The sequence below is a fragment of the Sciurus vulgaris genome, assembly GCF_902686455.1.
Source record: "Sciurus vulgaris genome assembly, chromosome: 8".
Taxonomy (NCBI): Eukaryota; Metazoa; Chordata; class Mammalia; order Rodentia; family Sciuridae; genus Sciurus; species Sciurus vulgaris.
In genome coordinates, this window is record NC_136468.1 from 90,409,833 (window position 1) to 90,436,602 (window position 26,770).

A 26,770-nucleotide genomic window follows, 5' to 3' on the forward strand; every position below is an offset into this window, starting at 1 on the left:
AATTTAATTTCCACATAGATGCATTTAGTCTGACTACTGTGGCTGGCAGGGCTATACAGAAGCATCCATGGCTTCCGCAAGTCCTCTATCCTCTTAATACATTCCCAGAGCAGTGCTGACAAGCTCACTTTTTCTTGGTGCTTTTGCCCAGGTGTGAGGTGGCTGGTCCCTCCGTCAGAGAGTAGAGGCTGAGACCACAGGGGCTGAGCGGGGAAGTACCATCCTCCCGAGGCAGGTAATAGTTTATTGCCTACAAATAGAACCATGTGTGTGAAATCTGCACATTTAAAGTCATTTAGTGCCGTAAGATCTTACATACCCCTAGCTTTTGCATTGCTATAACCAAAATACCTGACAGGTATAATTTAGAGGAGGGAAAGTTTATTTGGGGCTCACGGTTTCAGAGATCTCGGTCCATAGACAGCGGACTCCATTGCTCTGGGCTGATGGGAAGGCAAAACATGTGCATGGGGAACAGCCCAGTGCAGAAAAGCTTCTCAAGGTGGGGTCAGGAAGCAGAGAGAGAAAGGGAGGGACCACATGGAAGATGCATCCTTCCAGGGGATGTCCTCAGTGACCCACCTATTCCAGCCATGCCCTACCTGCCTACAGTTACCACCCAGTCCATTCAAACTAGGAAGGACTGATTGGTTTACAGTTCTCACAATGCAATCGTTTCACCTCTGAATATTCCTGCACTAACACAGGAGATTTGGGGAGACACTTTATATCTAAACCATAACAACCTCTGAAGAATCACACGAGGTCTTTGTGTGTACAACATTTTGATGAAATCATCATGAAAGGAAAAGGTTGCAGCCATCTGTTCTTAGCCCACTTTGCTTAGAAAAATAATGCAGGTAGTGTAACCACAGGGGTCCCAGGTGAGGGGAGGTGTGGAGGACAGAAAGGCTGCAGGTGGAAGTCAGCGTGGCACCTTCCTGATGGGCAGAAATTCAAATCTCACCCTATTTTTATACCAGCACAAAGGTGTCTTTTGTATTCTCTGGTGCCAGGCCTGGTGCATGGTGCCTTCCTGACATCCTGTAATTTCACATCCTGTGGACACAATGCAGATATAACAGAGTTGCAACATGGTTGGTTTAGATTTGAATCTTTGGTCCTTAGGTCAGAAGGACTCCAGTAGCTCTTTTGAGAGAAACCAGAGATAGTGGCGCCAGGTTACAAGTACCCAGTATTTTCCATTTCCACAAAACCACTGTATTTCCGGCAGATCTCTCCCTCCCTCCCTGTGAGTGCCTGACGCTGCTGTTCACAATATGGCAGTGTTAGGGTTTACTGACAGAGCCCTAGCTCCTCAGGGCCTTTGTTTATTCTGGAACCGAGTGGCACCATAGCTTCTGTCACAGCTTGCTCTGTGGGGGTGAATGAGACAGTGTTGCAATGCCCAGTTCCTTTGTGTAGCCTCCCCTCCCCCTCCCTAAACCCCTGTCTTTTGTTATTTCTGCTTTTTTGTGACTGTCCACTAGAGAGTGGAGCAGAGGATTGATGAGTATGATGATCATAGCTATTTAGGGGTCTGCGCTCAGCACTTGACACTTTGGATCAGGGGATCCTCCTGGCTCCCTGCATGGATAGGCCCAATAAGTTTTTGGTTTTTTTTTTTTTTTTTTTTTTTGGTACCAGGGATTGAACCCAGGGATGAGTAATTACTGAGCCACATCTCAAGCCCTTTCTTTTTCTTTTTTTTTTTTTTTTTAATACCTTATTTAGAGACAGGGTCTCATTAATTTACTTAGGGCCTCACTAAGTTGGTGAGGCTGGCCTTAAACTCAGGATCCTCCTGCCTCAGCCTCCAGAGCTGCTGGGATTAGAGACATGTGCCACTACACCCAGCTAGATGTCTAGATATCTCTGTTAAAGAGAAGCAAGGGAAGCGTTGAGAAGTTAAATCATTTGCCCAAAGCCAGATTGTCAAAACCAGAAAGTGACAGAACTGGATTAAAACCAGACCAGTGTGGTGTTCCTAATCACCATGCTAATTGACAGCGCAAACTTCAGACACTGGAGACTTGAGTCCCAGGGCAACCAAACTATGGCTTAGATTTTTGCAGTCTCTGCTTCAAGGTGGATATCCATTTGTCAACCTCTTGTCCCCCAGGGATTAGACACACTGTTAACCAGGGGTGACAGAACCCTGCAGTTCTGAAAAACGAGAGCATCCTTACAAAGTTTGCCAAAGAGACTTTCAGCTGGCATCCCCACAGATCTGTAACTGTACATTTTCAGTAACTATTATAAAAAATTCTCTTTATGGAAAGAGAGAAAGTGAAGTAAATATTAAAGAAACATCAAAATCAACAAAGCCACTTCCAGGTGCAGCATCTTCGCTTACTGACATCTAAGAGCTAGTTGGACCCCAGACTCTAACTGGAATAGTGACATTGATGGCTATTCTCAAATCTTAGCCTGTTAGAAACTGCCTTGCCCTGGCTGGATGCCTTTTTCCCCTTGGGTTCTCTCCTTGCCTGGTTTCTTTGTCTCTCCCAGATGCTCTGATTTGCTCCTTCCAGGTTGAGGGAAACCTTCTTTTGTGGAATAGATGTCTTTGGTCCTGTCCCTGTGCCTTCCCAGGACCCTCTTCCTTTCACCTCCAGTCAACTGCAGACACGAATCTGCTGCGCATAGAGACCACATGGTATCCATCTTATTTATTCTCAAATATCAGAATCTAAGTCACTTAAAATTAGTCTTGATGCTGTGAGCAATTAGGTAAATTTCTCCCTTATGGGACATTTGAAAGTGGCCTATTTTAAAACTTCCTTTAGAATGAGCTTTCTGACACATAACTGTCTCTTCTATAAAACAATCTCCAGAAGATCTTTATAGGTTGTTAGCTTAGGCGGAAAGGTTCATTGGGAAAAAAATAGTTGAAATTCTTTTCAAAAATTAGATTTCTAAATTTTTGTGCATTTCATATATTCTTGCTTTCCTGATACTGCTTCTCTAGTGTAAACAACCCAAGATCTCATTGCAAGTGAATAAAGAGTATGTAAATTGATTTCAGCCACCAGGCTAAGGGCTTACAGTCTACAGACAGTGCAGTGATAACGAAGGCTGATGTGGGAAATACATACCAGAGGCCAGGCACTCACAGCTGTTCTCTGAGGATATACTCTTATGATTTCTTTTTTATAGATGGGGAAGCCAGACACAGAGTGCTTGACCAACTTGTCTGAGGTCACACAGCTCTTAGGTGATTGAGCTGGGATTTGAACTCAGGCCATCTAATTTCAGAAACTATGTTCATATCCCTTCCGTACCTCCTGACACACAGACAAGGAAGGTTTAACACGTCCTTTACAGATCCCATGACTTTGAGAGATGCTGCCAATCTAATTTAAGTCATACTGTGTTAAATACCACAGTAGAAACATAAAATAGAATGCTCTTAAGCCCTGGATATTTTCATGTGATGTTAAAAGCCATTTGGGATCTGCTTTACATCCCAGAGAATTATCAACTCCTCAGATAATTGAGGAAAATGAGGTTGAATGAGGTGAAGGTCCTATGGAAGCTGTCATTTCCTTGTCAGTCACCACTAATAAGGGTCAAATGACTTTTCTCACACTGTTTCCTAAGAGCTCTACTTGCCTCCACCAGCAGGTCCCTGCTACCCTGGAACCAAAAGTTTTAATTCAGTCCTCAATTAGTGTTGCTTTCAAATGCTTTGTAACAAGGACGGTGTCCTGTAGGAAGATGGACTGTGGCCTACGCCATTTTTTAATGGAGATGTTTAAAGAACCAAATTATCAATTCCAGACCCCAGGATGGAGTAGACTTTGCCATGTCTCCCCAAGCTCCTCCGCCTACAAAATGGGCAAAATAAAACCTGCTCCCTCGTCTTCACCTACTGGGAGTATTGTGAAGATAAAAAGCAATAATTGGTGTGAAAATGCCCCGAGTTGCTGAGATGAAAGCTCTCTATAATCCCAGCATCTCATTAGACAGGCTTTATTGGGATTTTGGTATGGTTTGGTGGCTCATAGAAGCAGCTCTTCCAGCTGGCAGGATGAAGCCCTAGATCTTTATCCCAGAAGAGGATTAGTTGCTGCAACTATAGGCAAGTCGACACTACCCAAGACAGGGACAGCCTAGAGTGTGAGGACAGAGGTTGTATCTTTTGGGAAGCACTGTCTAGCCCTCCTTGACAGGCTCCTGTGATGGAATCCCCTGCCTCCCACAGCAGTCATTGGAGATGTCAGAAACAGTGTACTTCTGTTGGACCTGGATTGCCTGGAACACACCCACATCTGGCCCTTCAGCCCAGACTTGCCCAGATGTTATTAACTCAATTCCTTCAACCATGTCTGACCTGCTGAGGTTTTTAAATCTCTCATTCTCCTCCAGACATATCCCAGTCCCTCTTTAATCTTAGAATGGGATACCCAGAACCTTGCCTAAATAGTCCAACCAAAGCAGACCACCACATTATTCTGCAGACACAGCCGAAGATGAGAGTTTTTCTTGGTGTCTTTGTCCTACTTTAACTACTATTGAGTTACACTGATTACAATTTCTACAGTTTTATTATAAGTACCTCTACTAAGCTGTGTCTCCCCAGCATTAACCATGCTTTAAAAAAAAAAAAAAAAAGATTTTCAGCAAAAAATTATACTTACTCTCAAATTAGAATTTTTCTGAATTTTGTTCTAGGCTTTCCAGACATTATTAAATTCACAATTTGCCATCTAGTGTATTTATTTACTTTACCCAGGTGGTAGTTCGAGCTTCTGAGTTTTTATTCTATGAAGGGGATAGTGCATACTTCCTGCAAATGTAGTGCATTTTAATTTGATCTATTGTACACGGACAGTTTGGGTAAGAATACTGTCTGCTTTTGGTTAAATATTGCCTGGGGGAGGGCCAACAAATGTTTTCCTAAAACTAATTTATGCTTGTTGCAATTGTCAATCATCAAGTTCTTCTACTTGGTTGCACTGATTTCTGTCCTGTTTTGTAATAGTGTCCGCAATTCTTTGCTAAACTCCATCTTGTCTGCTTCATTTTTCTGATCTCCCAATTTTGTGGCTTCATCCTGGAAAGAAGCAACTGGCACTAGGAGGCTGACTTGGCTCCCTGGGTACCACCATACATAATTCCTTTTACAACCCCTCCCCCACCCCATTGATACTTTCTGGGATCAACTTCCAGCCCAACAAGTAGTATCTTGGAGAAAACTTGTTTCCCCCTAAAAAAAAAAAAAAAAAAAAAAAATGGAAACTCTGTTTCATTCCTTGTTTCTGGCTTCCCTCTCATGGATGGGGAAGCTGGAAGGCCTCTGCTGGCAGGTTGACTATCTCATTTGAACATTTCCTGTGAGCCTAGTGTGCAGCTCATCTAGGTGTGAAATTTGAGTACACTTGGAGTGCTAAAAGTTTTTGTCCAGTTTACCATACTGTGGCTTCTGTTTCCTTTCTGGACTCTGTTTTCTCCTTTGCAATCAAAAGACTAATCTCCTTGGCAGGGAAGCCAGTGCAATTGCAAAGAAACTGTGCCCTCCTGTGACATCCATCAGCATCACACATGGATGCCACCCAATGGACTCAGGCCTTCTTTGATGTTCTGGTTCTGAGCCTCGTCAAATTCTTTTCAGTGCTTCTTCCACTTCATAAGTGACCCTTATTAAAATGCCACCTTGTCAGAGGAGGGTTGTACTTTGAAGCATAAACTAACCAATGAAGTGCCAACATCTTTGTCAGACATACCCTCTAACCCAACTGCAGGGGAAGCAATGAGTTTTGAAGGAAGACACCATGAATTACCCACTGAGTGGGGAAAAACCATATTCCATTCTGGAATGAAGGGCAGAAGAAGTGTAGCAAAAAGAAATTTGTGTTAGGAGTTAGGATGACTGGGCCATATTCCCAGGATTTGCTTCTTTAAGAGCGCCAAGACCTCTGTATCCTTCTCTGTAAAATGAGAACTCCAAATCAATTTTAAATCATCTATAAAGTTCTTCCCAGCACATCATTCTGAGATGCTTTATCCTGATCTTATCCCAACTTTCCCAGTACAGCTGGCTCTGTGTCCTGTATTGAGGTTGCACTGCCTCTCTGAGCCTTAGTTTCCTCTATTTTAAAATATGTCTGGCACTATGATTTTCTACATAGAGCAGGGACTCCACAGAAGCCTGGGACAAAGCAAGATTGGAAAGAGGAGGAAGAACATGTCTTCCCCTTCCAGTTCAACCAGAGCAGCTCCAAATTTACCAATTGGTCTTTTACATAAGTTTTCATTTGAAGACAGATTTGGGGTATTGTTGTTGTAGTATGATATCCCAGATGACTCTGAGAACCCCATCTAACTCAAAATTCAGATATTAAACTCCTTGAGAGCAAAGATCAGAACTTGTCATTCCATCTCCATTACCCTCCATATACCCTTGTGTATAATAGGTGATCAACAAGGCTTGTTGGGCAAACATCATCACTATCATCATCATCCTCATCCTCGTCATCATGATAATTATCAGTGAGTTCTTATTCTATGCCAGGCATCCAGTGCTTTAGTCCGGTGGCCTCAATTAACCCTTAAATTCAGCCTGAGGGTAAATAGTATTTTTATCCTACAGCACAGATGCAGCAATGGAAATACTGAAACTTGAGTGGAATGGAAGCAAACTAGATATCAGAATCAGTTTTTAACCACCTTCTTGCATGGCCTCATTTCCATCTGTGGGACATGCTGACCACGGTCAGGGAATGAGGAAACTGAAAAGCAAGGCTCACAGGAAGAGGAGTATCATCTGAAGATAATCCCTGAAGAGAGAGAGATGATTCCAAGGTGTTTAAGAAAGGGCTTTGGTGTGAAGTGGGAGGTGGATTTCACACAATTTCCCAGACAGCATCAACATCACCAGGAACCTTTTTAGAAATGCAGAGTCTCAGGTCCTGCCCCAGATTTCCTGATTGAGAAGAACTGCAGATGTGGTCCAGGAGTGTGTGTTTTTAATAAGCCCTGGACACCAAGGGATTCTGTTATAGGCCAGCATTCCAGAACTGCTGCTGTAGAAAAACTCCAGTGACTTTGACTTTGCTCCCTGAAGAAGTGTTGTAACAGAAGTTCTAAATCTACAGCAGGATTTACCTCTTTGGTATTTTAAAGGTAAGGCTGGCAAGTTTGCTTGGTCTGAAAGACTCTGGATATCAGATTCCTTCTTCCCATCTTCTGTTTAGTCTGTAACCTGAGGCCCATCACTTAACTCCTGATTCTCTGCCTGTTCAATGTGGTTAAGGACGCTGTACTCCCTTATTGGGACAGCCAGAGAAATGTGTAATTAGTGGTTGTGAAGCATCTAGTGCCCAGAGCAACATATAAATACTGCAGGATAATAACCAGTTTATGGCCTTAAATGCCGCCTACAACTTGACACATTTAAAATTTCTTCCTTGAAATATAAAGTTTAAAGTTAATCTCACAGTTTGGTATGTGCACTAACTTTTTATTTATTCCATAGCCTGGTTTTGTTTGTTTGTTTTTGTTTTTTCTTTGTGCTTCCTTTAACCTTCCAGAGAAAGTAGGTAGGAATAAAAAAGAGTTTAAGAAAATCAGAATCTTCTGAGACAATAACCTCTCCAAAGCATAATGTTTGATTGTTAGATGTGGATTCTGCACAAGTTTTGAACAGAGAAGTGAGAGATGCTCCCTGGGCACAGAGGTCATCAGCACCTATGATAACACTGGGACTTTGAGGTTCCAGGCTGTGTATCTTTAAAGAGAGTTCACCATATCCAGCATTTTCATTTCTGCCTGACTTTGTAGTGACCCTCCCTTTCCTATTTGGAATCTGAGAAGTCTGCCCAGTATTTTGTACTTGATCATTCTCTATTCAACTTTGGCAAACACTTCCTTTTTAAAGGAATCCTGCTTGCTCTGCACATACAATCATTTGAGAATTGATTTACAAGCTTATAGGCTGGTATGTTTTTCTCTAGCATGAAATCTGTTTTCACCTTAATCTTAAGCAGTTGAATGGGGGAAAAAAAAAAACAGTTGAAGACCTGCAAGAATACTTTCTTTTGAGAATTAGACAAGGGATGAATTTATATGGAGAATACAAATGTGGATGAACAATCAAAGATAAATATATAAAACAGCTTTTATAGTGACAGTGCAGTATGAGGAAAAATACTAAATAACCATAACTTTTATTTTGTATATTTTAACTTTAATATCAGAGCATAATTACTGAGCAGGAAAAACCTCCACCCTTTTATTACCATTTCCTGACATTTTAAATTATACACTATTGCTGAATTAAAACAAAAAAAGAATAGCAGAATAGATTATCCAGGCCCTGAATCAACACACTAATTTATAAACTGAGTCTAAAGTAAACAGGCTTATTTCTCCCTGTGCCTTATGTTGGAGGTCAAATGTGCACAATAGCTTAAAATAACAAGTTGAAATGTGTTTTCATAATTGGAAATAAAAAAGAAGTTCCACCATCTGCTAATGAAAAGAAAAGTTTTGCTATGTAGCTAACAGCTGCTGTCATTTCTGAAGAAACATCTCTAAACTCTTCAGAATTTGGTGCTATGGGAGCTAAAATCACCAGGGTGTCATGAACTGATGACGGATTACCGGGAAAATCATGCTTGTACTTAGAAGGGCCACGTGGAATCATTTTGGTAGTTGGTCCAGCTTTCTGTGTGGTATTATTAGTTGCAGACTAAGAAGTGTTTCCTTTTCAAGTCCAAATGAGTTGAGATGAATTGGAAAGTGAACAGCTTCTCCCTCTGCTCATCTCTCTGTAGGGCACTGTCTGGACCCAAGGATGGTGTCTGTCATCACAGAGCTCAATGGCGATTTGCTAAGCACTACAATGAATGAAATACAGTATGTCTGACAAATTGCAAGCACTGGCAGTGAACAGAAAGGAATAGTTTAACTCCTCCTCATCTTGCACACTAGCATTAAGCCTTCAGATAAAGCAAGAAAAATGGCCAGCCATTGGGACAGCATGCCCTTCATAATAGAACCTGGTCCAGCCAGAGATATTTTCTCATTTTTTGGATCACCTATCTTCCCTGAGTCTGTCTTTCCTTATCGGGTATAAATTATTTGTTTGCAATTTTTCTGAAATTGCTCTAAGAAGATCAATAGAAAGCCTGTGAAGAAAGAGAATATAATTTCACTGCCCTCAGTTTTCTGAAAGTCTGCTGTTCTTGAATTGCATGCTTCCTGCCAGGCTGGTGATAATGAATGCTTCATGTGTCCTTAATCTACAGAAATTTGTCAAGAAATAAGTGCATTCAGTCATTGTTCAGACCACCCCAAAGCATTTTAATATGACCTGTTCCGTTGGCAAACCTGTGCAATAAAGAAACTGGGTTTGATTCAAGTAGATAATTTAAACTTTCCTCCTATAACTTTTAAAACAGGAACTGCTGCTTTGCAGAGAAGCAATATTTTTTTTCTTGAGGACTCCGAAGGCAGTTTTATGTCCTTTGTTTCTTTTTTGAACTTCCAGAGCTCTTGCCATCTGGACCATTCATTTCTCACTTTTCTGTATCTACTTTCATTTGCCATAATTCTCTTTTTATGCCCTAACCTGACTGAACTATAAACTCCTTGAAGGTAAGAGTCATTGACCATATTTCTATATTTCTTAAGGTGCCTAAATCAGCAAAATTTATGTAGTATTTAATCACATTTAATGCACTAATTCATTTCTAATTAAAAGTTTCACTTCAGTCTTTTAAAATCATAAAGTCATCTTAAGATGTATTATGTTTGACAGTCTCTTCTAAAATTCGCCATAGTGTCTTAGTAAAGTGCTTCTTGCTGGGTCTGGGTATATAGGATGGTCTAGGCGTTACACCTTATAGATCCTGTTTGAATCAGTGTTGCTGGCTGAATGAGTTCATCTCAGGTCAGATTGGGCTATTTCTGTGTTAGTTGGAATAATTTGGAATCATTTCCACCCTTGAGAAACCTTCCTAATTGGAGTGTGTTAAGAAAGGGTACTTCTCTTAGATGGGTATTTTTTTACTTACTTATTACAATTTATAAAGAATTAACAAAGGTGGTCTTTCTGAAACTTACTTTTAGAATTTGACTTTGGCTACCAGTCGACCTTTAAAAGGTAAATTCATGCTCTTGGATATTGTGTGTGTGTGTGTGTGTGTGTGTGTGTGTGTGCACACATGCGCAAAAAACAAAGGGGTTATTTAGCATCTAGACCATATCATTTAAATTCTTAGAAATCCCATAATTGCAGATTTGTGGCATGTATATTATATGAAGAAAAGAAAAATAACCCATGAAACTTAGAGGGTTTGTTTATACTTGGGATACATCACAGAAGAGTAAGAGAAGAGTGTTGGTGGGGTTGTTATTGATTTTATTTTTAGAAAAGGCAAGGGCACAGCTGCAAGTCCCCTTATATACATCGAGTCAATGCAGAAGTTTATTACAGATGTGAAATTATGCAGTGTGTACCAAGGATAAATGTTTATTCATAGGCTAAATTTAACCACCCACATTTAAAGGTTGCATTTGGAAGTAAGTTTGCCATTTTGGCTCCTGTGCCTGGAATTCTCCCTGCTGCCACGTGGGGCAGAGGCAGCACTATGGAAAATGGAGAAAGACATCGAAACTCCTTCCCCTCCTTCGCCTTCCCCTCCCAACATATTTGACTCCAGTTTATAAAAGGTGACTCAGAATTGCTGTAAAAGTAAATGACTAGAGTCAAGTCAGGTCTTGTTTTAGCCTGTCCTATGATCTAAGGGGTGACAGAGGTCATCAGTCCGGGGTGGGGGGGTGGGGGTGGGGGGAGTCCTGCAGGGAACAGAAGGCACGCTTAGGTGTTGGAAAGAAGTCGACAGAGGAATAGAACCATAAGACTCCAAAGCATCAGAAGTTTCCAACAGATCCCCCGGGCTTGAAGGGGCAATAGGAAGAGATTGTTTTGTTGGAACTTAGGGACATCTCAGTCATAGGAGAGGGACTGAGACAAGGGGAGTGTTAAGCATCATAGGATCTGCTGCCTAGACTGAAGCAGGAGAGCAGGAGGGAGCAAAGGAGTAGACACCCTGGCGTCTCTCCTCCTGCCCTCCTGTTTCCTACCACATCTCCCATTGTCCGAACCCAACAGGGAGCCAGAGGCAAGGGGGTCTGTGCTAAGCAGTTAGTACAGGTTCGCCCTGACCCAGAGGGCTACCTGGGTGAATGATTTCTCTGAAGCTCTGTTGCTTGTTTTTAAAGTAGGGATTGTTAGATCATGCCTACCTCATAGGCTTCATGGAAGGCTGAAATGGAAAGATTATTGCAAAGTGCTTGGCCTGGAACATAGTCAGCACTCAATAAATATAGCGCCAGATGCTAATACAAACTTCAGAGAGCCTGTCTCAGAAGATGTCCTCTCTGTGTAGGAAGTCATTGTGGGTGAGGATAAGGGCATGAGGTACTGTGTTTATTGAAAGGCAGCATGAACTGCAACAGGCTGAGGAACGCTCTATTAGTCTGTTTTCTGTTGCTGTGACAGAATGCTAGAGACTACGTGGGTTATAAAGAAAGGAGGTTAATTTTGGTTTATAGTTCCAGAGGTAGGAAAGTCCAAGAGCCTGTGTGGCATCAGCTTGCATTTTGGTAGGGGGCTTATGCTGCTTCAACCCATGGCGTAAATCAGAAAGGCAAGCTCACTTATACAAAAGAGGTAAAACACAAGGGACAGCTTCACTGGCTCTCATGGTGACTAATCCTGTCTGATAAGAGCCAGAAGTCACTCAGTTGAGATTGGCATTGATCCATTCATGGGTTTTGCCATGGTTCAAACACCTCCCACAAGTTCCCATCTTCCAACAGTCACACTGAGGACCAGGCCTCAACATGAGTTCCAGTGAAGACAAACTGTATTTAAACCATGACCAGCACCCACCCTCCCCTCCCGTTCAATGTACAGCTGAGCGAGAGTCTGGCTCATCTTCCTGATGACAAGCCAGTGACTGCAGTGTCTTCCATAGTCAGAACCCCAGCCAGTCAGGGATGAATCTGTGTGTGTTAGCTAGTGAGAAGGACTAGACAATAGCAAAAAATACACTATGCTGGGGAGCCTGGCAGGCTATGACATTTCAAAGATTACCTGACATTTGACAATCCATGGATTTGACCAGCCCCATCAAAAGAAAGGATTAAAACACACCTGAGAAGCCAAATGACGAGTAAATGCAATCTCATGGTTACAATTTCACCACACAAGCTGAGGCTAGAAATTTTGGGCAAATAGAGTCATAGCAATTTGATGCTACAAAACCATAGTGGTGAGAAATTGGAAAAATTCATTTTATAGTTCTATTTGGAAAGAAATGGATTTAGAAAATGTCCATGAGATGTCAAGCTTGTTTCTTCTCAGTGCCCCAAGTGTAAGGATTAGGGTCAAAGAACTAGAGGGGAGTAAGAAAGTCAAGTGCAGAGATCCCCTTGTGCAGATGTGACTCCGTAGCACTTGTGTTGTTTCTCAGGCATCACAGACACCTGGAATGAGTCCCTTATGAGATGTCAGAGGCAAGTTATCTTCATCCATGGGTACCTTTGGAATAAGTTGAGATTAATAGTTTTGAAAACACTGGTGACATGAAATGTGTTTAGAAAGGCATCTAACATTCTATAGCAAACATTTCAGAGGTGTAAAGATCAGAGTGCACCTTCTTTCCAGAACCTTCTAGTTAGTGCAGTTGTGCTCACAGGAGTGGAACAAGGTGGAGTCACTCGTGCATCCTTCACAAGAGAAAAGCCTATTACAATAGAATGGATTAATTCAGAAAACAGAACCAATTCCTGAAAATCCAAAAGTTGCCTGTGGGAAACCTACTTAACAGCTTCTGCAGGAGGTGCAGTGTCTTGACCTTGCTCCTTATTACTGCTGGGGTAAGTGGTCTTTTTCAACCCCAGAGGGTAGCGCCCACTTCTTGCTGGAGTGTGTGCAGCCATAAGCCTGGGAAACTCCCAGATGGTGCTTCCTCAGTGGACTCAGACCCTGGAGACATAGGACCTTTCATTGTGTGTTTTAGAAACTCCTAACCTAGTCACTTAGGCAGCTGTCTTTGTTTTTTCTTACCCTTTCTGAGTTTGGAACTCCAAATCCTACCCTTATTACATTGGTCTATGCTAGACCAGCACGTTCAAGTAGGGCATTCCACAAATCTTGACTAGAAAGGAGATTTCCAGTGAGCTCCATGATTGTTTTCCTTTTTAACCAGATTCTCCAGCTTGTGACTGGAGTGTGGATTGACAGCAGGGTCGATTTGACTCCCTCGGGTCCTGCATTGAACATGTACAATTACAACTGATGCAGATGTCCTTAAGGAGAACCTAACTTAATTTTCACCTCAACTTCATGGTCACTCGGTTGATGAAACAAACATGTTTTGAGCACTTGGTGTATACTTAGCAAAGACTTTGGGAGGTGCTAAAGAGAAGAAAGCTACAGGGGAGTTCTGAGGACTAGATTTGGGAGACACACCAATGGCTCCACTAGTATGACTTTCAGAGGGATCCACACCTCTCTTTCATACCTCCAAGAGCCAAAGGACACTTCCTGGGAGTAATAATGGTACAGGTTCTGCATTGAACTATACAGTTTACCTGCCATAGGCTTTCAAGAGAAGGTGAGACAACAGGTGCCTCCTGAGGAATCCCTGTGCTGTCTCCCTGCCCTTGTGACAGATTGCAAACAGCCCTTCTGTCCCAACGTTGCTTGACCTTCCTGCCATTATTTGTCTTTGCAATATAGAACAGAAACAATGGCCTTTGTTAAGGTGTAGACTCCTGATGGACATGGTTAATTTGCTTTTGTGAGAAAGCACTTCTTTATCAAAAATGCTTACTGTGGCCGAACCCATGGTCCACATCTGCAATCCCAGTGGTTCGGGAAGTTGAGGCAGGAGGATCGTGATTTCAAAGCCAGCCTTAGCAACTAAGCAAATCAGGGAGACCCTATCTCTAAATAAAATACAAAAAAGGACTGAGGATGTGGCTCAGTGGTTAAGTGCCCCTGGGTTCAATCCCCAGTACCAAAAAATAAAATTAAAATTAAATGCTTAATGTACTCAACAAGAAGTCTCTTTCCGTCTCACAATACTCAGTAGTGAAAAAAGCATCCCAGCTCTTTCACCTCCACCCTCTCCTGCCTCCCCATAGGACCTGGCAAACCCCACTCATCCTTTACTGTCCAGCTCCACAGTTATCTCCTCCCTGAAGTTTTTCCCATCTCCATCCCACTCAGTGGTGCCCGGAGCCTGGCTCCTGCCTTCCAGTTTGCACAAACCCATCCCAGTGACTCCCTTCAACTCTCTTCCCACTGAAAGTGGGAGCTGCTGGCAGGGAAGGACCTTGCCATGTATGTGTACCTAGTGCCTAAGCTGGGATCGGGAACAGAGTGACATGTTAATGTTCGTTACGGGGACAAATTAGGAAATGAGCAAGTGATCTTTTAGAAAGGCACAGGTGTGTAAATACACAATGGCTCCTTACCACAGTGCTGAACATAGATAAACAGAGGTTACCAATGCAAACAGCCTCAGACAGGAGCTGTTAGGGGGAGGTTTGTTTTAATATGTGGTTTCAGCTTCTGGTAGTGGAACCAGGAACTTTCACATGCTGCAATTAAGAAGACAAATGTCCTCCTGTGCAAACAGGGAGAGGATGTGGCTCTGCCACCAGCACATGGCATAGCAGTTGGAGCCCTGTGAAGACATGCAACACCAAGATAACAGCAGGGGACAGACGAGGCAGGGGCCTATTCTTGCTCTGTTATGCATTGTGAGTACTTTCTCTTGCAGAAATCATTGAGACCACTTGTTGTTCTTCTTAGCCCTTTAATTATAGGCCCTCTGATGCTGTCACCTACCATGCTGTAGGGCGACAGGCAGGCTTTCCTTCCTGCATACATTGCTTAAGCACTTGGCCTTGAGGTGACAAGTGCATGATAATGCACAGCCTAATGTGGAGCTCTGCATTAGCATCTTGCAGGGCCTCATGGGGCTCTTCTTTCTCCCTCCTGGAGTCACACACACACACTTCCAGAGCTTTTTGTTTTGCTTTGCTTTGCTTTGCTTTATGGTATGGTTGGTGAGGTGTCTGAAGCGTTGCTTGTGTATTTGTTTGTGATCTTCAGAAAAAAAAATTTTTTTTTGCAAGAAGTTATTTTTAAAGCAAGTGATAAAGAAACCCCAGAGCACTGAAACCTCAGAGAAAAGCAAAACCTGAGTCTCAGGAGGCTTCTCATCACTGAGCCAATTTACCCGCTAGCCAGCTGACTGGGCCCCATCCATTGTTATGTCTCACTCAAATAGGTCAGGATCCGGCTGCTTATAAATGAAGACAGAAGATAACAGGTTTAACATGGAGAATTCAATGTTTAATTAATTCTCATGATAAAATGTGATATAGGTCAGCCTTCCCTAAGATGACCACTGAGTGACCTAGGACTGGCCATGATTTATTCTTTTTTTTAATTTTTATTTTTTTAAGTTTAATAAATAGTTCTCTTAATGACTGCAGATATGTAAAGCTGTTTGGTAGTATTCAGAAGCATAACAGTAATGGTGGTTTTCCAGATTGATTTGTCGTCTTTAACAATTACAAGGAGGGTAAAACTGCTGTCAAACCAGTAAGACTGCATTTATGCGTCCATCATTTTTAGGATTATTGGTAACCTAGGCATATTTCCCCTAAATAACTTTGCCTCCTGGTGTTACAAGGCCCAACTCGCTCACATTCACCTCAATGACTGCACTTTGGTAATAACACCCAAAATAGTGGGGATGAAGGATTTTTTTTTTTTTTTTTTTTTTCACACCAAGTATTGGTAGGCAAAAGGTGGCTTTCAATTCAGGATGTGTAACAGGGTCTTCTTGAAATGTAAGCCCATCGACCTAATGAATCTTTCATATTTACGTGGTTTCTTGTCAAGCCATCTCCGACAAAGCAGACTTTAGTAACCAGCCTCCTCCAGGCCTTCTTTTTTCTCTATCCTGTTCAAATCACTTAATGCTTCTGTTTCTCCTTGGGCAGGAACCTTGGAAAGAAGGACTTCCCATTTTCCCCACCTTCTCTTTCCTTTTTTTGTTTAATCGTGTTGGAAAGTAGTTTCACTGGGGGTGTGTCCCTCTTTGTCCAGGAGATAGGCAGACACTGCTTCCTGTGGAATCTTTTCATCCTTCTTTTGTTTGGAGTTTCTCTTTTCATGCATCTTGATGGTCCTTTTCATTTGTATTTTCTCCCCACGGGCCCTGTTTATGGTAGAACTTAGTGGCCTTCAGGCCAATCTTTTTTGCCTTCTTTGAACATTCATAAGCCTCTCAACTTTCCTTCGTTCTCTTTTTCTTTTTCTCATTGTAATCCAACGATATCCTTAGCGTTTATGGTGCAATTCAATATATCCATTTTGTGGCGTGGTGACAGCCACAGAGCTGCCCGGTGCAGTCTCTGGAGTGAATAGAAGCTCTCAATTTCTGGGTAACAAAGACCTATGAGCCGGCTCCTTGGAGTGCGGAACAGGAAAGAGCTACCCTTTACAACTGCCTGGTGAGGAGCACGCCTGTGACACGCCCGTTGGAGCACCTCTCTTTTCCGCTTAAAGCCAGTCTGCCATAATTTATTCTGGTGGGATAAAAAATGAGTTGACCAACTTTGGGAAGGTACTGGGCTCTTTCGTCCTCAGGTTCCATATCTGGGAAATGGAATTACCCTCCACATAGTGCTGTTTGGCTATTCAGTGTCATAATGTCCCAGGATGTAGCAGGGCCCAGTAGGAGAGGCAAGATTTTATAACAGAAAAATGGTAGTTTTCAGAGTTGGGCAGAAGTAGACTTGACTACTCAGCTCTACTATTATTAACTATGTGACCTATTCCTCCATTTACTCACTTGTACAATGGGACTAACAATACCTATTTTACAAGCTTGTTACAAATATTAAATAGGATACAGCATGTGTTGCATCTAATAATACAATGTAATGAAAGACTGACCATAAAGGTTAAAAATATCTAGATCTACATAATATCTGTCTGAAATGATCTTTCAGAAAGGGACTATTTTCTTAAATTTTATTTTATACAATGTCTTTCATACTATTGGGTTACTCAATTACTTTGTTTTGAATCCTCAACTACATTCTGGGAAAAAAAAAAAAAAAAAAAAAAACATTAGACCTGAACTGAACTTCATCATTGATAATTTTGTTCCCTTGTACAGGTCACTTAACAGAAGCATTTTTTGAAAAGGAACCTAAGGAATCTAACCCAGATAGAGTCACAAGTGCAAGAGTTTTAAGTAATTATAAAGAACATTTTAAAAAGCTTTTTTCCTTCCTTCCCTTCCTTCCTTCCTTCCTTCCTTCCTTCCTTCCTTCCTTCCTTCCTTCCTTCCTTCCTTCCTTCCTTCCTTCCTTCCTTCCTTCCTTCCTTCCATTTCAAATGATATAAAAGTATCTATAGTAAAAACCAACTCCCCCACCTCTTCTGATGCTCAGCCACCCAGATCTCCACAGACAGACACAGTCTTAGCTGCTGGCCATTTTTCTAGGGCTTTATTGCATCCTGCAAACTCTGGACTAGCCCTCATCTTTAAAATTAAGCATCTTGGAGAACTTTCCATTCAACCAACTCCTTATTTTCAGTGCCTTCATAGTATTCCACAGTGGATTTTTTAAAAGATCACTTTAGAGTAATGTAGTAAGTGGCCATGACATGGAGACCACTTGCAGCATGAGGAAAAGCCACTGCTCTTGTGTATGTGGACCTAAGGCTACAGTTGGATACAATGTCCAATGGCAACATTACACATGGACTATAAAAGTTTCTCTCTCTCTCTCTCTCTCTCTCTCTCTCTCTTTCTCTCTCCTTTTCCCCAAAAGGTTCAGATGCAAGCAGGCAGGACATACTTTTGGAAAAAAATGTCTTAGAAGACTCAAATATGCACCTAGAGAATTTAAATAAGATTGTTTATGAAGCAGGGATTGATGAAAGCAGCCATTTTTAATTTGTGTATTATTTAAAATATGATATATATATATGTACAGATCATACATATATATGTACAGATCATACATACATAAATATGAATATATAACTGAATTATTGAAGTGAGTGTTTTGAGTAGATGCCTGATCTTCTCATTTACCACTAAGAGTTTATATATGCAGTAGCCTTTTGGGGGAGGCATCTTCTTATTGAGTAAATGAAGGCTGCCTTCTGCTGTGGCTGCCTAGGGGGCTCCTGACATATAGCAGTCCTGTTCTGAGCAATCAGAAATCAAATGTAATAGGCAGATATAGGTTAAGATGGCCTTTTATTATGAAAGGCAGATGGGAAGGCAGTTAGCCAGGTGGGCTTGCTAACCTCTGAGCCCCCAAATTAAACAGGCTTACCTGTGCCCAGGTGCTGTAGGGCTAGACCACCAGAAAGCAACCCTCCACCAGTTAGGCAGAGCCCCAAGACTGGCAAAAGCTGAGACAAAGCTCTTCCATCTCCCTTAGGGACACAGTATAGGCCAGGCAGAATTCCTAAGTTCCCTCCCTCAGTGGGAAAGATTTCTAACACTATCTGTGCAAAAGCCTGTGCTCATCTGGACTAATTCTCATCACATGGAGATAAGGAAACTGAGGTCTGTCTGGGTTGAGGTTGAGGGGGAGCCGGCAGTCATCCAGGACATTGGGAGTGGAGCCTGAACAAGGAACCCATTGCTGCCTCCCAAACTTCTCCTGGTGTGTTGACCAGAGCAAGTCATCCGATTTTGCCTGGGATCTATTACTGGAATTCTGTCTTTCATGTGTGGAAACAGAGCCTGTGACCCTCAGGCTGCCAACTCCACCACCGTTGACTGTTTTCAGCCTGTCACACAAGCAATGATCTGGCGAGCGTGGACCACAGTGACTAAGCAGCTGCCGACATGCCCATTCTTGATATGAACTACTACAGTTATATTTACCACACCAATCGTTATGACCCGTGCCAGTTGTGAGGAATGGCTGTGTGAAATCCCAGGGCTCATTTGTTGCCAGACTGGTAGCAAGTTGACAAGGCAGGCCTACATGGGCTGAATATCTATTGATAATGAGTTCTGGGGAAGAGTCACATGTTGTACCTGACCCTACACAGAGGGCCCTTTTGGATCAGCAGGGAGGGATGGAGGGAAGGACTGGAGGTAGGAAAGGAGGGACAGAAGGAGAGGAAAGAAGGAAGAATGGGAGGGAAAGGGGATTTTAGTTGTCAGGTTTCACTTTTCTGTTCTAAAAGATGGCAGAAAATTGAATAATGTTGCCATGATTCTGACTTCTCTAGTGCTATTTTTTATAGTGCTTAAACCATGTTTTATCATTGAAGCAAACCAGAAATAAGAAAGAACTGAAAATTTCACTTTGGCTTCTGCATCACTGATTCCTCTATGGGGCTAAGACTTTGAGGAGGAAAATCATTAGGCTCTGAAGCAAAACAGATCTGGATTTGAATTTCACTTGTTCACTGGGCATGTGACCTTGGGAAAAGTGACTTAATCTCTTTGAGTTTCATTTTCCTCCTCTCTAGGAGATAAAAACACATGTTAGCCTCGGGACTTCTACTGTGTGCCTCCTTAGTACCTTGAGCTTTCTCTAGCATAACACTTTTCATATTTACTTAATGCTGGTTTGACCTTGTTGCTAGACTGAAGGCAGCTTGAAAGAGGGACTGTTCTGCCTTGGTCATGGCTATGTCTTTGGAGTGCTGTGCCTGGCACACAAGTATTTGCTAGAAAAATGAATGGGTAGATAGGTGTGTGAGTGGGTGATGGATAGGTGGGTGATTGGATAGATGGATGAATGATTAGAGAGATGATTCAGGAAGATGATAAATATTCAGTATAATATGTGTAAGGCAACTACCCCAGAATCTGGAATATTTCAGACACTTAAAAATTCTTCTGCTTTTGGCAGAAGACCTCACCTTCTCTTGAAATCTCTGTACTTTGGAACTCTCTGACTCTGAATATAATAAAGGACTAGCTCTTTGCTGGTCAGTAGCAACATTGGTGGGGCCATAGTGTATGGGTTGCTTTCATGGGGATTTATTCTGTCATTACCACAGCTATTCTATATCTGAAGAGACCCTAAAGCCCACAGTGAATTCAAATCATGCAGAGGATATTGTTATAACAGGAAGAATGGGTGGCTCTTTTTTTTTTTTTTTTTTTTTTTTGTACCAGGAATTGAACCAAGGGATACTTAACCACTGAGCAGATCTTCAGCCCAATTTTATGGTTTTATTTAGAGACAGGCTCTCATTAAGTTGCTTAGGTCCTCACTAAGGTGCTGGCTTTGAACTTGGAATCCTCCTGCCTCAGCCTCCTGAGTTGCTGGGATTACAGGAATACACCACCACACCTGACCCAAGAATGGCTCTTCCAAATCAGAAAGGAGAAGCTGACTGGAGGTACAACTAAATTGTCCCATTCTCTAAGAGCTAAGCTCTTCAGGAAGAATAATTACCAAGATGTAACTGTATAAAATAATCTCTTTCCTCTCCATTCCAATAGTACTTCAGGCTACTTGTGCTCTGCAACGTGCCACTTTGACCCTATGTTATACTAATATGTGTGTGGCCAGGGGCCTGACACTCAGCAGGCAGCCAGCTAGTGCTTGTTGAATGAAGAAATGAGTTGATGTCTCATTCATCTCCTAACTGATTCCTTGTGGTTCCAATCTGATCTCACATTTATATCTGCACCAGTGTCTAGTGCAATATTTGGTGCCAAGTAGGCCGTAAGCGCTAGGTAAATATTTGTTGGATGAATAAATGAATGCCCAAAAGGGCTTCTGGAAGAAAGCCAGGAGGACATTCCTGTGATGAAAAGAATTCGTAAAGAGGCTGGAAAATGCTGGCAGGGAACATGGGGAGGAGAGGCAACTCTCCCGCCTGAATGGAAGTAGTGGTTGCGAGGCTGTCTATTAAGAAAGAGCAGAGGAAGTAGTGCGCCTGGTCAGGGAGGAAATGACCCACCAGGAAAGCAGCTCTTCCTGCTGCGAGGAGTCTGCATTTTATAGAAACTTGGAACCCTAGGTAGGAAGAAGACCCTGGGAGTGCAGGAGAGCAGGGGCTGGCAAATGTTTTGGCGAAAGCAATGAGGGTGATGACCACATTGGAGCTACTCTGTCTTTCACCCCTTTCACCCCTTTGTCCCCCTTTATTACCATTGTTTGTCTCCATGTAACTGTCAGACCTCCCACTCACGAGTTCCATTTTCTCCATTTCCATTTACCCTTCATCCCACTTGACCATGGTTTTAGGCACACTTCCACTGAAAGATCACCACAACCCCCTTGTTGTGCAGTAGCAGATCCTGTCCTGCTCATCTCACTGGAACAGCTTCGGAGACTGGGGACCAGTTCCCCCTTTTGTCTTGTGCTTTGCTCCCATGTTTCCCCATACCATGGTTCCTCTCTCATCTTGCTGGTCTCAGCTCATTTCCCTGCTCTTCATGGTCCTTAAATTTTGGCTCCTGAAGGATTCTGCCAAAGGCCTTCCTGCCCCACCCTGAGTATCCATCCTGTGTTAGAGCCTCTATTTTGGTGTCTGCAGCTGCCATCTGTATGTGGGGCTGCCCTTCCTAGAACCCCAGCCCAGGTGTCTCTTCTGGACTGCAGGCCTTGTAGATGTGCTCACTTGACTGTCCCATCGCCATCTATTTCCAACAATAGAAAGCTGGGGCCATCGCCATCTGCCCAACCTGTTTCTCCTCTGGTCTGCTCATTTCTATGAATGACATCACCCTCTGAAGCCAAAAACCATTCATCTTCCTCTGTCCAAGCCCAAAGTCATTCCCCACCCACTTCTTGACTCAGATGCAGTTCAGCACCAAACCCTGTAGATTTTCTCTTCCCCAAATCTTTCAATGCCATTTTCTCCATCTCCACTGACCATCAGAGTTCAGATCAGAGTATCACCTACCTAGGTTACTGAGCAGTCCCTCAGTTGGTCTCACTGTCTTTCCTTGCCTCTCTCTCATCTTTTCCTCCAATCCAGTTTCACACTGCAACTGGAGTGGCTTTACAGCACTTAAGCTAGATTCTGTGTCCTCCCTGTTTGCTTTTTTTCCTTTACTCTGGAGCAAAGATAAGCCCTTAGCATGGCTTTAAGTCCTTAATTATCTGTCCCTGATGTCCTTGTCTATTTTATCCCTAGCTGCTCCAGACCCTCACCCACATCCTCCTCACCATCAGTTACAATCAGCAGGCTGAACCCCCTTCAGCTCTCAGTGTTATGTTCTTCAGGCTCCTCTGGATTTCTGCATCATGTACCTTGAGCCAGTTTGTCCACAAAGGCTCTTCTTACCATTGGCTGCTGCAGTCGATGTCTGTGTGACAGAGTACTTCTTTGACCAGGCTCAATATGCTGTGGTACCAGAAGTCACTCATCCTCCTCTTTGTCTGTGGAGACCTTGGGTTTTGCTGCTAGATCCCACTCCTGTGGGATTGCTTCTGAAGGAGCCCTCAAAATCAGAAGACCACTGACCACTCAAAGTCACTCAAGGTCAGAAGTAACTGGCCAAGGCATGGAGAAGAGCCCAACTGCCCCAGCCCAGAGGAAGTCCCACCATCCACACTCTTCTTAGCCTTTCTCTTGCTCTGTGGTTATGAACTCCTTTTAGTATCCCTCAACGGAATGCATGTTTTGAGTTTCTTTCACTTATCCAATGCTTTATTGAGCACCTACTATGCCCTAGAATACAGCAGTCAGGGTCATTCCTGTTTTTACCTTTGTACCCAGCTGAAGGGACAAGTAGGGACTATACTCAGCCTGGTCTCCCCTCACCAGGCCATGTGCTCTGGCTTGGGGTTGTGTCCCCAGAGGAAGGATCTCCTTCACAGACAGCCACTAATTGCCAAACTACCTACCTAAGAAGGACAACTTGTTCTGAACTCATCAAACATATCCAATAAGCTAAAGATGTCCTAGATAGCTGAGAGAAAGAAAAAGGAGGTGCTTGCTTCAAGGTGTGGTCTTTCCAGCATGGGGAGGTAGCATGTGTACAAAGAAACAGATGAGCACAGTAGAAACTTACAGAGAGTGAAAGGGCTCTGCCAACAATTGAAGAGAGTCTCTGAGAAAGAGTATGCTAGTTTCTGGAGAGACCTGTCTGAGGAGCCAGGCCGCTGATAAGGAAGCTATCCATGTGTCAGCCAGAGGGAAGAGACTACATAAGACCTCAAAGACTGGAATGATCTTGATGCAAAGGACTAAAGGAAAGCCAGAGTGGTGGAAGTGTACAAATGGGGTGACCAGGGAAAGATAGTCAGGTGCCAGATTGAGCAGGGCTTCGTAAGCCCCCACCCCCACCCTGCCTGCTTGTTCACCATGGCACACCTAAGACCTGGATCCTTGTTTATTCAGTAAATACCTGTAATATGGGAGCATCTCACCCAGCCCCAGTGTACAAAATAGTGACCCAGGACAGAAGCTCTGTGTGGCCTCAGTGCCCTCTAGTGACCACACACTCCAGCCCAACGCTCTTGGTGGCTTTATCATCTTCAGATAATCTCTGCATTAGCCTTGTCCCTTGGGCTTAGTCTGAGGCACTAGCAAATTCCAGCAAGTTTCTAGAATTTGTTTCATTAATTGTTCTCTGCAAGTTGGAGCCAATCAATCACAAACATCTCTTATACCGGATCCCAAGTCAGGAGCACATCAGGCCTTCATCCCTTACCTAAGCAACGCTTCTGATTTCTCAGGGGAACATGGGAAACTGATACAGGGGATAAGTGAGAGCACAGAAGCTCTCAAACAGCCTTTATGTCTCAGTATTCTGCAGCAGTGAAGATAATCTCCAGATAATCTTGCAACTTGGATCAGGCACCAAGTGACTGCAGTGACCTTGCAAGACCATAGCCCCAGGCTGCATATTTTGAAGGCTTGTGAAGGTTGGGGATAATGTGTGCTTCAGACATATTGCAGCGTGTGCATAGACACAACACCCCACTCCTGCTGTTGTTATTTGCTTTCATTTTGATCCTAACCCATTCTGGGCCCATTATGCTAATCACCCAACAAATTCTGAGCTGTCATCTCATTGTGAGGCTGTGCCATGCCTGATTGAAAAACCTGTTTTCACCCAACTTCCCTGGAACAAGTCCATTGCAGCCCATTTGCAAATGTGTGCATCAATAAATCAAAAGTGACGGCAGGGACTTGGCTTTTCTGGGAAAGTGGATGGCAGAGGACAGACCTAGTCCTTCCATCTTCTATTTCCCAAATGATTCCCCGCCCGCAACACAATATGTATAGCTTAAGCAGAAATGTTCTAAGGGAAGTCAACTCCATAGGTATTCATGAATCTTTTCCTCCTCTGGTTTTCCAAAGCCATGGCATGTGTTTTTCCACTAGTCTAGACATCCTCCACTGAGCCAGGTGAAGGAAGCTGGCAGTCCTTGATGTTTACAGGTATTTCCACTCCAGTTGTCACTTACCCAAGTGAAGCACATGAGTTCTTTGATTTTTCTTCATTAATCAGTTCCCAAATTCCTTTACACTTGCTCCTCAGGTGATTCCATCAAATCAGTATATTTCTGGCATTAAAATTGCCTGGAAAAGGATTACCTTCCAGCTGTAGCCCCCAAAACATGAGATTCCTATAGTCTCACCTCACTTAAAGGCCATGTGTTTCTACAAGTTCACTGCCAGGAATATAAGAGACCTCCATTTGCTACCATGCAAATTCTCATTTAGTCTCATCTTTAAATCTTCTAATTGAGTCTTAGAGGCTTCATGAGTTAAGATATATAGCAATACATTGGGTGTGGTGGTGCATGCCTGTAATCCCAGTGGCTCACGGGGCTGAGGCTGGAGGATAGTGAGTTCAAAGCCAGTCTCAGCAAAAACAAGGTGCTAAGCAACTCAGTGAGACCCTGTCTCTAAATAAAATACAAAATAGGGCTGGGGATGTGGATCGTTGGTGGAGTACCCCTGAGTTCAACCCCTAGTACCAAAAAATTTTTAAAAATAAATATGTGTGTGTGTGTGTGTGTGTGTGTGTGTGTGTGTGTGTGTGTATCAATAGCAACCAGTGTTGGCAAGACACTGAGAACACAGGCATTCTTACACACATTCACACATTTTTTTAAGAACAATTAACGAAAGCTTTTAAATACACAGACACTTCGCTCATTTAAATTCAACTTTCTTAAACCTATACTACACAAAACATATTGTAGCATTGCTTAAAGTAGCAAAAAGTTGAAAAGAGCCTAAATGTCTATCAGTTGGAAGTTATTTCATAAATAAGTGGATTAAATTTTGGTAAACTCATACAATGGAAGACCAAGCTTCAGTTAAACAAACAGATATATGTGTCCTGACATGAAGAGAGGCCTAACAAATATCATTAAATTTACAAGGCAAATTGCAGAACAATATTTGGGTCTGAAACCAGTTTTGTAAATTTTTATTATAGCTAAATCACAAAGCAGAATCTGCATGAATTCACTTAAATCTCTTAATGGTACTTTTTTCTGAGGTAGGAGACTTCCTCAAATACATTTTAAAATTATTGGACTTTGTTTTTCAGTGATACCTTGTATTACTCAGGTTTAGTTAAAACCATGGTGGTCTTACCTCTTGGCCATGCTCTTGATCATGTCAGATGCTTTTTTATGGCTCATGCTCTCCATTGCCTCTTCATCCCCTCAGGCTACCTCAGACACACAGAACTTTCTGTGGGTGAATCCCCAATGCCCTGTGGTCCCCCAAGACCACAATGGCCGCATGAGCTTTTCAAGGTTTAGTTACTTTAGCACAGAAAGTTTTCTCAAGGTTTCTTTCAAGTTTTAGCCTGCACCTCTGGGTTCTTTTAACCTGTTTTCTTTTTATTTAATATATTCGTATTCTTTAGAAATTATTTCATCTGAGGAGTCTTATTACCTGTTTGGTTTTTTTTTTTTTTTTTTTTTAAAGTTTGGATCATTTTCTAAGCATGTATATCTTTTTTTTTTTTCCCTTCCCCCATTTCCCACCCTGCTTAGGACTGCTCCTTAGTGCTTATTTCGCAGTGTTGAGCATGATCTTTTGCTACTGGAGACCTGTCTCTTTCCTTCAATCTTCATCCTTCAGACTTCTTGCACATGCTGTGTGTTGTTATAACATTTCTGGGTTTCTTTACACCCACTTTATTTTCAAGCTGTGATTTATTTAGACACTGTGTTTTACAAAAAAGCCACCACCTAGCACTCCTACAAATTTATTTCTTATTCTTTTTTAATTTTTATATAAACAATATGTACAGAAAGTTATAAGATGCAGATAAGCAATAGAAGAAAAATAGGATTCAGACATATTTCACTTTGGGATATAACAACTTTTAATAATTGAGCTTATAACCTTCTGATTAATTTCTATGTATGTAAATATTTCCATTTTCTTAAAAATGGGATTATATTAATAAGCTGATTTGTAATCGAATTTGTTTAGTTCTTGACAATATGGCATAAATGTTTTCCTGGGGTTAAATATATATTATAATAACAGTAAGATTGAGTTTATTATATTCCAGGTACCAGATGAGCATTTTTTTCCCTAAAATTTATCTTACGTACATTCTTCCTTTACTTTTTCCCTTATGCTGTCTATGCAATGAATTTTTTCTCATTCTCACTCTTTCTCTCTCTTTTAACTTTCTCCTGAACAGGACTATAATGAAGTGTTTTTGTTATTTTCTCTTTACAGACAAAACATTTTATGCCTATCAATTCATTCAGTCCTCACAATGCTGTATGT

The 26,770-nt window shown here is 42.3% G+C and overlaps 1 protein-coding gene and 1 pseudogene across 3 annotated transcripts in view; one reads left to right on the forward strand and one right to left on the reverse strand.

The window, feature by feature from the left end:
* The window catches only part of CHN2 (chimerin 2), a 306,404-nt gene that overhangs the window by 112,391 nt on the left and 167,243 nt on the right, over positions 1-26,770 (forward strand). The window lies entirely within an intron of this gene.
* LOC306668876 (ribosome biogenesis protein NSA2 homolog) lies at positions 12,273-25,668 on the reverse strand (annotated as a pseudogene). Its single transcript has 3 exons — positions 25,613-25,668; positions 22,303-22,358; positions 12,273-16,455 (listed from the first exon to the last, which is right to left on the reverse strand). The product of its transcript is annotated as a ribosome biogenesis protein NSA2 homolog (transcript).